Source organism: Hemibagrus wyckioides, linkage group LG10 (assembly GCF_019097595.1).
Source record: "Hemibagrus wyckioides isolate EC202008001 linkage group LG10, SWU_Hwy_1.0, whole genome shotgun sequence".
Lineage (NCBI taxonomy): Eukaryota > Metazoa > Chordata > Actinopteri > Siluriformes > Bagridae > Hemibagrus > Hemibagrus wyckioides.
In genome coordinates, this window is record NC_080719.1 from 21,722,259 (window position 1) to 21,735,939 (window position 13,681).

General features: G+C 38.9%; 3 non-coding genes and 2 pseudogenes across 3 annotated transcripts; all 5 read right to left on the bottom strand.

Moving 5' to 3' along the window:
• Positions 1-4,761: 4,761 nt before the first annotated feature.
• Positions 4,762-4,876, bottom strand: LOC131360985 (U5 spliceosomal RNA). Its single transcript, XR_009205937.1, has one exon. It is a non-coding gene; the product is annotated as a U5 spliceosomal RNA (small nuclear RNA).
• Positions 4,877-5,177: 301 nt separating this feature from the next.
• On the bottom strand, positions 5,178-5,293 carry LOC131360987 (U5 spliceosomal RNA). The gene has a single exon (XR_009205939.1). It is a non-coding gene; the product is annotated as a U5 spliceosomal RNA (small nuclear RNA).
• Positions 5,294-5,539: 246 nt separating this feature from the next.
• Positions 5,540-5,697, bottom strand: LOC131360982 (U2 spliceosomal RNA; annotated as a pseudogene).
• A 352-nt stretch (positions 5,698-6,049) lies between these two features.
• LOC131360984 (U5 spliceosomal RNA) lies at positions 6,050-6,164 on the bottom strand. Its single transcript, XR_009205936.1, has one exon. It is a non-coding gene; the product is annotated as a U5 spliceosomal RNA (small nuclear RNA).
• Positions 6,165-6,338: 174 nt separating this feature from the next.
• LOC131360981 (U2 spliceosomal RNA) lies at positions 6,339-6,494 on the bottom strand (annotated as a pseudogene).
• Between the last annotated feature and the right edge of the window lie 7,187 nt (positions 6,495-13,681).

The window sequence follows — 13,681 nt, forward strand, 5'->3', positions numbered from 1 at the left end:
ACAATGCAGAGAGCACACTGCACCGAGGCAGGAAACGAGCCACTTCGAAGAAAAATGATGAAAGTTGATTTTGTTAAGTGACTTTTCAAGAAATATCACTGTTTTCATGTATCTCATGAATTTTTTTACGTTGATGAAAAAAATCATTTCATATCAGAGTTCATATTATTTATGACTTTCCTATGTTTCTTATGAATTTTGTCATTTTATAGTAAACAATCACATTTCATATCATAGTCGACCCCATACATGTGAAAAAAGTCAAAGAAAACTTCCCCATTCAGCTGCACACATACGATTGTCTGAAAAACCGCTTTCTCTTGCTCGTAGAGCGCTGAGACTTGCGGAATCGCATTTTCAGCGCCAGAGAAGCACAATGCCGAGAGCACACTGCGCCGAGGCAGGAAACGTGCCAGTTCGATGAAAAATGATGAAAGTTGATTTTGTTAGGTGAATTTTCAAGAAATATCACTGTTTTCATGTTTCTAATCAATTTTTGCACTCTGATGAAAAAAATCATATTTCATATCAAAGTTCATATTTTTTATGACACTCCTATCTTTCTTATGAATTTTGTCATTTTATAGTAAACAATCACATTTCATATCATAGTCGACCCCAAACATGTGAAAAAAGTCAAAGAAAACTGCCCCATTCAGCTGCACACATACGATTGACTGAAAAACCGCTTTCCCTTGCTCGTAGAGCGCTGAGAGTTGCGGAATCGCATTTTCAGCGCCAGAGAAGCACAATGCAGAGAGCACACTGCACCGAGGCAGGAAACGAGCCAGTTCGATGAAAAATGATGAAAGTTGATTTTGTTAAGTGAATTTTTAAGAAATATCACTGTTTTCATGTTTCTAATCAATTTTTGCACTTTGATGAAAAAAATCATATTTCATATCAAAGTTCATATTTTTTATGACTTTCCTATCTTTCTTATGAATTTTGTCATTTTATAGTAAACAATCACATTTCATATCATAGTCGACCCCAAACATGTGAAAAAAGTCAAAGAAAACTGCCCCATTCAGCTGCACACATACTTTTCGCTGAAAAACCGCTTTCCCTTGCTCGTAGAGCGCTGAGAGTTGCGGAATCGCATTTTCAGCGCCAGAGAAGCACAATGCAGAGAGCACACTGCACCGAGGCAGGAAACGAGCCAGTTCGATGAAAAATGATGAAAGTTGATTTTGTTATGTGAATTTTCAAGAAATATCACTGTTTTCATGTTTCTAATCAATTTTTGCACTCTGATGAAAAAAATCATATTTCATATCAAAAATCATATTTTTTATGACTTTCCTATGTTTCTTATGAATTTTGTCATTTTATAGTAAACAATCACATTTCATATCATAGTCAACCCCAAACGCAAAAAAGTCAAAGAAAACTGCGCCTATCAGTTGAATACAAACGTTTTTCTGAAAAACCGCTTTCCCTTGCTCGTAGAGCGCTGAGAGTTGCGGAATCGCATTTTCAGCGCCAGAGAAGCAAAATGCAGAGAGCACACTGCGCCGAGGCAGGAAACGAGCCAGTTCGATGAAAAATGATGAAAGTTGATTTTGTTAAGTGAATTTTCAAGAAATATCACTGTTTTCATGTATCTTATGAATTTTTGTACGTTGATGAAACAAATCATATTTCATATCAAAATTCATATTTTTTATGACTTTCCTATGTTTCTTATGAATTTTGTCATTTTATAGTAAACAATCACATTTCATATCATAGTCGACCCCAAACATGTGAAAAAAGTCAAAGAAAACTGCCCCATTCAGCTGCACACATACTTTTCGCTGAAAAACCGCTTTCCCTTGCTCGTAGAGCGCTGAGTCTTGCGGAATCGCATTTTCAGCGCCAGAGAAGCACAATGCAGAGAGCACACTGCACCGAGGCAGGAAACGAGCCAGTTCGATGAAAAATGATGAAAGTTGATTTTGTTATGTGAATTTTCAAGAAATATCACTGTTTTCATGTTTCTAATCAATTTTTGCACTCTGATGAAAAAAATCATATTTCATATCAAAAATCATATTATTTATGACTTTCCTATGTTTCTTATGAATTTTGTCATTTTATAGTAAACAATCACATTTCATATCATAGTCGACCCCATACATGAGAAAAAAGTCAAAGAAAACTTCCCCATTCAGGTGCACACATACGATTGTCTGAAAAACCGCTTTCCCTTGCTCGTAGAGCGCTGAGACTTGCGGAATCGCATTTTCAGCGCCAGAGAAGCACAATGCAGAGAGCACACTGCACCGAGGCAGGAAACGAGCCAGTTCGATGAAAAATGATGAAAGTTGATTTTGTTATGTGAATTTTCAAGAAATATCACTGTTTTCATGTTTCTAATCAATTTTTGCACTCTGATGAAAAAAATCATATTTCATATCAAAAATCATATTTTTTATGACTTTCCTATGTTTCTTATGAATTTTGTCATTTTATAGTAAACAATCACATTTCATATCATAGTCGACCCCTAACATGTGAAAAAAGTCAAAGAAAACTTCCCCATTCAGCTGCACACATACGATTGTCTGAAAAACCGCTTTCCCTTGCTCGTAGAGCGCTGAGACTTGCGGAATCGCATTTTCAGCGCCATAGAAGCACAATGCAGAGAGCACACTGCACCGAGGCAGGAAACGAGCCAGTTCGATGAAAAATGATGAAAGTTGATTTTGTTATGTGAATTTTCAAGAAATATCACTGTTTTCATGTTTCTAATCAATTTTTGCACTCTGATGAAAAAAATCATATTTCATATCAAAAATCATATTTTTTATGACTTTCCTATGTTTCTTATGAATTTTGTCATTTTATAGTAAACAATCACATTTCATATCATAGTCAACCCCAAACGCAAAAAAGTCAAAGAAAACTGCGCCTATCAGTTGAATACAAACGTTTTTCTGAAAAACCGCTTTCCCTTGCTCGTAGAGCGCTGAGAGTTGCGGAATCGCATTTTCAGCGCCAGAGAAGCAAAATGCAGAGAGCACACTGCGCCGAGGCAGGAAACGAGCCAGTTCGATGAAAAATGATGAAAGTTGATTTTGTTATGTGAATTTTCAAGAAATATCACTGTTTTCATGTTTCTAATCAATTTTTGCACTCTGATGAAAAAAATCATATTTCATATCAAAAATCATATTTTTTATGACTTTCCTATGTTTCTTATGAATTTTGTCATTTTATAGTAAACAATCACATTTCATATCATAGTCGACCCCTAACATGTGAAAAAAGTCAAATAAATCTTCCCCATTCAGCTGCACACACACGATTGTCTGAAAAACCGCTTTCCCTTGCTCGTAGAGCGCTGAGAGTTGCGGAATCGCATTTTCAGCGCCAGAGAAGCACAATGCAGAGAGCACAATGCGCCGAGGCAGGAAACGAGCCAGTTCGATGAAAAATTTGAATGATGACTTTGCTAAGGGAATTTTCATGGAATATCACCTTTTCCATGATTCTTTTGAATTTTTGCACTTTGATGAAAAAAATCATATTTCATATCAAAATTCATATTTTTCATAACGTTCCTATGTTTCTTATGATTTTTTGCACTTTTATGAAAAAATCATATTTCATATCAAAATTCATATTTTTTATAACTTTCCTATGTTTCTTATGAATTTTTGCACTTTTTTGAAAAAATCATATTTCATATCAAACTTCATATTTTTTATATCTTTCCTATGTTTCTCATGAATTATTGCATTTTAAAGTAAACAATCACATTTCATATCATAGTCGACCCCAAACATATGAACAAAGTCAAAGAAAACTGCCCGATTCAGCTGCACAAATGCTTTGGCTAAAAAACCGCTTTCCCTTGCTTGTGGAGCGCTGAGACTTGCGGAATCGCATTTTCAGCGCCTGAGAAGCACAATGCAGAGAGCACACTGCGCCGAGGCAGGAAACGAGCCAGTTCGATGAAAAATGTTGAAAGTTGACTTTGTTAAGTGAATTTTCATGGAATATCACCTTTTCCATGATTCTTTTGAATTTTTGCACTTTGATGAAAAAAATCATATTTCATAACAAAATTCATATTTTTTTTTATAACTTTCCTATGTTTCAAAATGAATTTTTGCATTTTAAAGTAAACAATCATATTCCATATCAAAATTCATATTTTTTATAACTTTCCTATGTTTCTTATGAATTTTTGCATTTTAAAATAAACAATCACATTTCATATCATAGTCGACCCCAAACATGTGAACAAAATCAATGAAAACTGCCCGATTCAGCTGCACACATGCGTTTGTCTGAAAAACCGCTTTCCCTTGCTCGTAGAGCGCTGAGACTTGCGGAATCACATTTTCAGCGCCTGAGAAGCACAATGCAGAGAGCACACTGCGCTGAGGCAGGAAACGAGCCAGTTCGATGAAAAATGTTGAAAGTTGACTTTGTTAAGTGAATTTTCATGGAATATCACCTTTTCCATGTTTCTTTTGAATTTTTGCACTTTGATGAAAAAATCATGTTTCAAATCAAATTTCATATTTTTTATGACATTCCTTAGTTATGAATAATGATGTCTATTCTCCTTCTCATACCCAGTCAAAGCCCAAATCAGACCAGAGAACACTTGATCTTAGCCAAATGGCCAAGAAGCAATAAACTTTTATCTCCTCTGCTTAACGGACAGCCTCAGGCCACACCTATACCGGCATGTATAAATTCACATAATAAGAATAAATAAGACCTAACTCCTGGAAACTAACCATTTAACTTTCAAGCATACACAGCTTTGCCAGAGCAAAGCTCATAAAAATACATCAAACACATTGACGATCCTCTCCACAAAAATCTTTACTAAAAGGCAAAAGATTAATGCTTGATTAAAGAGAAACCAAAACTATAAAGAAAAAACAGCAAGCAGCAGCAGGAAACCCTTGTCGGAGAAACACAGTGCTCGATTAGGGTAAGGCCGGCCCCTTTTTTTTCTTTCATTTTTTTTTTATATCGTTTCCGTCACACTCTCCTTCTCAAAGCCAGTCTAAGCCCAAAACCAGACCAGAGAACACTTGATCTTAGCCAAAAGGCCAAGAAGCAATAAACTTTTATCTCCTCTGTTTAACGGACAGCCTCAGGCCACACCAATGCAGGTAGGCATAAAGTCACATAACCAAATAAGACCCAACTCCTAAAACTATCCATTTAACGTTGAAGCAGACACAGCTCACAAAAATACATCAAACTCAGTGATGTTCCTCTCCACAAAAAACTTTAGTAAAAGGTAAAAGATTTATGCACAACTCATGAGAAATCAGAGCTATAAAAAAAAAAATGGCTAGCAGCACCAGGAAACCCTTGTCGGAGAAACACAACGCTCGATGAGGGTAAGGCCGGCCCCTTGGGTTGGTTGAGTGGCGCAAGGGTGGGGAAAGGTTGACGAGCAACACCTGACAGTGGTGAACAGAAGGAGGCGAAGATAGGCTAGGGAACAGGGCGGGCTGAATGCAGACAATTTGGTAAGTAAATCAGTAAGTTAGTAATTTTTTCTCCTTCATTTTACATCAGAATACGGTGCATCAAGCCTGGAAGTACTGCAATACCAGGCCGATTGGACGTAGCAAGCCCATTTTCCGGCTCCCAGCTCTAAAAATCTGTTTAATATAGAGGTCGTATGAGATATTAAACTGATAAGAACAGATTTTTTTTTTTCAATCCAAATCCTACCCATATCCATACCTAATCATTTGCGTTCTCAAGGCCAGACTAATAATTGTAACGTGAACCCAGACCAAGTACAAAAAGCCAGACCAGTGAACACAATAGATCCTAGCTAAAAAGCCTGAGAAGTGATCCTACACAAACCCCATTCCATCTATTCTCCTTCTCAAACCGAGTCAAAGCCCAAAGCCAGACCCAAGAACACTTGGTCTTAGCCCAAAGGCCAAGAAGCAATAAACTTTTATCTCCTCTGCTTAATGGACAGCCTCAGGCCACACCTATGTAAGTATGCATAAAGTCACCTAACCAAATAAGACCCAACTCCTGGAAACTACCCATTTAACATTGAAGCATACACAGCTTTGCCAGAGCAAAGCTCACAAAAATACATCAAACTCAGTGATGTTCCTCTCCACGGAAATCTTTAGTAAAAGGTGAAAGATTTATGCGTGACTTATGAAAAATCAGAGCTATAAAGAAAAAATGTTAGCAGCACCAGGAAACCCTTGTCGGAGAAACACAATGCTCGATGATGTGAAGATAGGCTAGGGAACAGGGCGGGTTGAATGCAGACATAATTTGGTAAGTAAGTAAGCAAGTCAGTAAGTCAGTAAGTCAGTAATTTTTCTCCTTCATTTTACATCAGAAAACGGTGCACCAAGCCTGGAAGTACTGCAAAACCAGGCCGATCAGTGGAGCGGACGTAGCAAGCCCCTTTTCCGGCTCCCAAAAATCTGTTTAATATAGAGGACGTATGAGATATTAAACTGATGAGAACAGATTTTTTTTTTCAATCCAAATCTTACCCATATCCATACCTAACCATTCGCCTTCTCAAGGCCAGACTAATGATTGTAACGTGAACCCAGACCAAGGCCAAAAAGCCAGACCAATGAACACAATAGATCCTAGCTAAAATGCCTGAGAAGCGATCCTACACAAACCCCATTCCATCTATTCTCCTTCTCAAACCCAGTCAAAGCCCAAAACCAGACCAGAGAACACTTGATCTTAGCCAAAAGGCCATGAACCAATAAACTTTTATCTCCTCTGCTTAACGGACAGCCTGAGGATACACCTATACAGTGAAAGTGCAAAAATTCATAAGAAACATGGAAACAGTGATATTCCATGAAAATTCACTTAACAAAGTCAACTTTCAACATTTTTCATCGAACTGGCTTGTTTCTTGCCTCGGCGCAGTGTGCTCTCTGCATTGTGCTTCTCTGGCGCTGAAAATGTGATTCCGCAAGTCTCAGCGCTCTACGAGCAAGGGAAAGCAAATTACATAACTGTAAGTTTTATGACAACAGTTGCGAGTGGTAAACAAGGTCTCATCACCTTTTAATGTCATATATCCTGTTAGGTGGTCCCATTTAATGATCTGATCCTTCACTACTACACCTATAGAACGTATAGTCGTGGAGTTCAAAAATACTTGATCTGGGTGTATAATGACTTTAAAAGAGGATGAGACCTTGTTTGCCACTTGCACCTGTTGTCATGAAACTTCCAGTTATGTTATTTGCACATGTAATACTTTACTACAACCCTTCTCTTCCAATGATACTAAGCTTATCAGTGTTCAGTCATTGCATGGTCATGCTGATGTGATTCAAGTATCTCACACACAGTGGTGTTTCATCAGTGAAATGAATTCCTTCACATATGGCGGTCTGACCTGCCCTGCTAACCATACCTTCTGCTTGGAGGTTACAGAGGATTTCTCAATGGGTCAGATAATTATCTTGGGGAGGATACCACTGAAGGGTGTGTTTCCCCATGGTGGGAAGACACTTTCTTTGAACATAGCACAAAAGCTCTAACGGACACAATATATTTGGTACAACAAACTATACTACAGACTGAGTATCATCTGAACCAGGCTCAGGTGGAAGCAAACCTGGCCAAGGGAACAGCAGAGATCTTGTCAAGTTCATGTTCCCTGGCTGTGTGATTGCCAGTGGACTTGTTCTCATATTGTCTACACTTCAATGTTATTATTTCAGATTTATGCTTCTCTCCTTACGAACATCTGCCAACACTGTTTTCATGCTTAGCCCCTTATAGGTGCCAGCCATTCAGAGACTGCTACAGTAAGATTCCCAGCAATGTCCCCTTGGGAATTATTTTGAAAATGTCCCAAGGGGCCAGGGGAGGATGGTAATGTGGCAAATTATTAATTTTGAGTGTGATGAAGTTATATCTTCAAGCAAAAACAGAAACTTTGGGGAATTTGGGGGGTTTTGGGAGGTGTCTCATAAAACAATTCACATTCCTGTGTACCTCCCCCTCTTCAAGGATTCAATGGTGGAACTATTTTCTGGATCTCACCAAGAATGTACATTCTTTTACCCTTCAGGTTCTAATCTCAAGGAACACTGAAAAGATATGATGATATACTTACTGTATGATGTTATTCATGTTTAATGTTATTTTAAAGCTCATGTCACGATTGTTGAAAAAGGACTAATGTCCATATCAGAGTATACTAAAGTTTACAGATAGTCTGTACATGACATGTCACAAGACAACACTCTGAACTATGTCCTTTACAACCCATTTGGTGTGAACCAAAACTAAAAGCCAGATGTGTCCTTATGACCCGTCCACAACCAGGCTTTCTGTGGACTCAGAGATTGTATGACCCTTTGTCTCTCTTGGGTATATAAGGTGCATTCATACTATGCTGATCCTTTTAATTGTTACTGTGTTTGGTATTTTTCTAACTGAATAGACTGACTTAAGTGGAACCTGCCTAGCAAAATAAAATTGTTAATATTGACTTATTCTGAGTCTATGGAAAATCAATATTATACACCTCTTTAATCTTAGATTGTGAACTTAAATCGGAATTGAGAAAGCTAGGTTTATGTTGGAATGGAGTAGCCTCGACTTAAACTTGAATGGAGAATGCCTTGGTTTGAAGTTAAATTAGAACAAACTGAAACTTAAACTTGTATAGAGAAACCCAGGTTTAAGTTTAAATAGAGTTATGTTCAATCATTTCAGTTTTCAATCTACTTAATAAATTAAGAATAGTCAACCCTCTAAATTGTGATCAGCATCAGATTATACTTATATTAATTATTAACTGGAGTCAGATTATCATTATACACAGAGTTCAAAGAATGAATCTAAGTTTTAATAAATGAAGCAAATTCTTCTAGAAGCGCAAAGGAAATGTAGAATATGAGATCCCGTCACCCACCCCACTGGATTCCGTCGATGGGTGGTCCTTAGAAATGTAAACAATCACATTTCATAATATAGTTCACCCCAAACATGTGAAAAAAGTCAAAGAAAACTGCCCCATTCAGCTGCACACATGCGTTTGTCTGAAAAACCACTTTCCCTTGCTCGTAGAGCGCTGAGACTTGCAGAATCGCATTTTCAGCGCCAGAGAAGCACAATGCAGAGAGCACACTGCGCCGAGGCAGGAAACGAGCCAGTTCAATGAAAAATGATGAAAGTTGACTTTGTTAAGTGAATTTTCATGGAATATCACTGTTTCCATGTTTCATATGAATTTTTGAACTTTCATGTAAAAAATCATATTTCATATCAAAATTCATATTTTTCATCACTTTCCCATGTTTCTTATGAATTTTGGCATTTTAATGTAAACAATCACTTTTCATATCATAGTTGACCCCAAACGTGAAAAATTCAAAGAAAACTGCCCCATTCAGCTGCATAAATGTGTTTGTCAGAAAAAAAAGTAAGTAACAAACATGAACAAGTTACACTTGTTAAGTTAACTTAACACTTGTAATTCTTTTTAAGAATTCTGCTGTGTGTGTGTGTGTGTTTGGAGAGGAAGATATTAACCAGGTGACTGTCAGTACCAGGAGCGACTCTACTCGTGGAATGCAAGAACATATATGCATAACGTATATATTGTCTTTCTATATGCTATAGCTCCTTATATGGAAGTGAGATGTACCATTCTACAAGAGTTTCGTACTGTTGGTCACGTATACATTTGATTTAGGATGCACCTAAAAGTTCTATATAAGGGGGACCCATGAAAGCGGGCCTTGCCTCTCTGCTGTGTAATCTTTGCACTGTGTTTGAGATGCTTTTTGCCATGGCAAAATAAAAAATTCCTTTTTTATCTCTATGCTTTGACTCACACTCTTGTGTCTGTGTGTAGTTTGTTAATAATTTCAATTTAAGCTTGGATTCTGGACAACGGTTCTGGGAACCGGTAAAGTTACATGAATAGTTCTGGGAACCAACTATATACTGTCGTAGTATATTTTGATGTTGTAACTACTTTCAGCCGTCTTTGAGGAAAGCTGTTGCTGGTGCTGTTGAGCACAGCTAAGTGACCTGCGCAGAATAAATCAGGCTAAAAGAGGTAAATAAGGCGTTTGTCTGTTGATCGATTGTTGAGAGAATACAGGAACCATCACCGACAATGGGTAGTGGGGAAAGTAAGGATAAGAGTGATGATTTCCTGAGGGCATGTAAGCATCTTAATGTTCAATTCATGATAACTAATTATGGGCCTGGTTCTGTATCACAATATCATATGTGGGTTAGTGGACTGTGGATTTCCAGAGAAAGGTAGTTTTAGTGAAAGACAATTAGACAAGTTGAGAGAAAAGTTACAAGAATGTGAGGCTTCAAAGAAAAATGGGAAAAAACAAAGAAATGTAGACTGGGTCAATCTAACATTCAATCTTTCTCTCTTCAGTGTACTAAATCTCTTATAGACCCAGACCTGGACAGCTGCCCTCCCAGACCACCACCTCAGAGACACAGACAACCACTCCAGCTGCACGCCTCCGCACCTCAACTATCCACAGCAGCTGAGTGGGGCCCTCCTCCCTGTTATATGGGACCTGGAGCCTCTACTCCTTACTCCCCTGTGTGCTATCACACCCGTGGCCGAAAGCAAAAGGGGATTCTGAAGAAAACGAGACCAGATAATCCAATTTCCAGCACACTCGATGAGCATGATGCCGAGGCCGTTCCTGATGGCCGACGCGGATCGCCTCACTCAAGAACCGATGACATTCAGATGCCTATGGTCGAGGTAGCTGGCCCAGAGGGAGGACCGCTTCTTGTGTATCACCCATGGGGATCAAATGACATAGAATGACATAGACACGCAGAAACAACTCCCAGATCCAAGAGAAGTGGGAGGTCGGAAGTTCGGTGATGAACTGGTCCGATTTTGCAGAGAATTCAGACCCATAGCCCATGAACTGCGACGCCTCATGATGAGAAAACTCAGCGCTGATGTGTCACGCCTGCATTTTGACTGGCCAGAGAGAAATATTCAGATTCATCATGTAACCTGGAATAACACCGAGAATGTTGAATACAGAGACTTAGTAATGCGCCTGACTGATGCTCTTAACCAAGCTTTTTCAGTAAGAATGGACAAGCCTGGATTCCAGAGTGGATGTTTCCTGTGTGGAAAAACAGACCACTGGATATGAGACTATCCAAACAGACATCGCGGGGGAGAAGCGAACACAGAAGCATGAGGTTTGGTTGGGTCAGGGACGGGTGAGCAGCCAGGGAAGGGTAAGTCTGATCTTTATGTGCAATGCAATGAAGAAAAGCTTAAGCTTACCATTCCGTTTCCACCTGTCACTAATCCAGTGTCTAGCAAAGTATCAGAGGTTGCTATTTCACCTATGAATGAAACTTGAAATTGCTAAATATCATGAACCGGAATTTAAGAAAATGCCTGTGATTACATTACTTGTTGAGCAATACCAATACAGTTTCTATTTGACTCAGGAACAGGGCATTTTGTGATATGATTGTGTAAATTTTCTATTTCACCTAGAATGAGCAATCACTCTCTGTGTACTACAGGAGCATCGAGGATGTCAGTAACTGAGACATTCTCTGTGCCCTTAAAATGTGAGATAGTAACTGCTTAGAAACAATTTGAATTCTCTTTTTTAATTTCTTTTGGGTTGAGATTTGACATGCAAACTAAATTTAAACATGATCAGCACATCACTAGGCCTTAGGATAGAATGGGGAGATAACTCCTGCTTTGTAAAATATGCTCTATGTGTATGAATGGAAACTGAGTAATTCCTTTCTCACTGATGTCACACACTCTCTAGTAGAGAAAGCAAAAACTCTCACATCCTTTTCTCACACAGACTACATGATACCGAAAGCACTGCACTGTACTGCACACATACACAGACACGAACCACATGAGAGTTATGAGAAAGAGTGGTACAGGAAGTTAGATAGGCCAGACATATTGATATTGAAGCGTGTGAGATGGAATGAACACAGATGTGCTGTAGAGGTAGATTTATCTCAGGTTTCAGTTCGAGCTGGTCATCCACACCCATTCCAAATGAATCATGGATCTCCACATCTCTCTCTAGCCAAATCCGTCAATGACGAGTGGGAATCTTTGGGAGAATAGATGTTACAGGCTACTCAAAGTCATGACTGGGAACCAACTGAGCAGCCAGCTGTTCTTTACAGCCCAAAATTAAATGCATATAGCACAGCACTAAATTGGCTGTCTAGAGCTGAGAGAGGCGTGGTGATCCATCCTGATGACGGGATAGATCCCAACCCATGGCATAAAACCGATTTGGCCCTACCCAAATTGGAATCTTCAGATGTACAACTACAAAAAGTGCCCAAGGAATTGTGGGCGAGTGGAAAATATGATGTAGGTCTGATTAAAAATTGCCAGTGATCATTACACCAAAATCAGATTATAGGCCAAAGAGGGCTCAATGTCCCCTAACACCAGAAGCTATAGCAGGAAAAACACCCGTGTTTAATTCTATATTAAAATCTGGAGTTATAGTGCCATGTGAGACGTCTCCTGTGCAAACACCACTCTTCCCAGTAAGGAAAATAAGAGCTCCAGGGGAGCCAGAGGAGTGAAGATTCGTACAGGATTTGAAAGTGGTCAATGATGCTGTGATACAAAGAGCACCTAATGTTCCCAACCCATACACTATCTTGTCCCAAATTCCAGTTGACAGTGCATGGTTTTCTGTTGTCGATATAGCTAACGCATTCTTTAGTGTACCAGTAGATCCAGATTGTCAGTTTTGGTTTGCGTTTTCCTTTAATGGAAAAGCCTATACTTTCACGCACTTATGTCAGGGCTATTGTCTATATCTATAATCTATAATCTATAATGAAGCATTAAAGAACAGTTTAGATACACTGCAGCTAACTGAGAAGTTTGTGTTGCTTCAGTATGTAGATGACATTCTTTTGGCCACATTGAATAAAGAGTAGTGTGAAAAAGACACCATTAAATTGCTCTATCACCTCACTAAAGAAGGACATAAAGCAAGCCTGTCAAAACTGCAATTTGTACAAGAAGAAGTGAAGTTCCTAGGACATTTAATTTCTGCAGAAGGTAAAACTCGAGTTAGACTCGAGTCAAGTAGAGGGGAAGCAATACAGAAAATTCCCAAACCGGTTACTAAAAAACAGTTAATGTCATTCTTGGGTATGTGTTCATACTGTAGGATGTTCATACTCGATTAGGCTGTGTTAGAGACACCGCCGAGAGCTATTGCTCACGAACAAGGCCTGCAAGCACACAGCAAAGTAACGTGGACTGAGACTGCGAACGCTGCATTTGAACGACTGAAACAGACATTACATATGACACCTACAATGGGCATTCCTGACCTGATGAGACCATTTACACAGACTGTGGATGAAAAACGGGGGTGCATAACATCTGTTTTACTTCAAGAGCATGGGGGTAGGCTGCAACCAGTGGCTTATTTCTCAGCAAAGCTAGATCCGGTAGCAGCAGGACTTCCTATGAGTCTTAGAGCAGTGGCTGCAGCAGAGAAAGCTGTCAATGCCTCACGAGACATTGTAGGGTACAGCGAATTAACTTTGTTGGTACCATATGCAGTGTCTGCTTTTAGAACAAAAGACAGCACACATGACAGCCGCTCGGTGGTTGAGATATAACACTGTACTCTTAGAAATGCCGAATGTCATAGTTAAACAA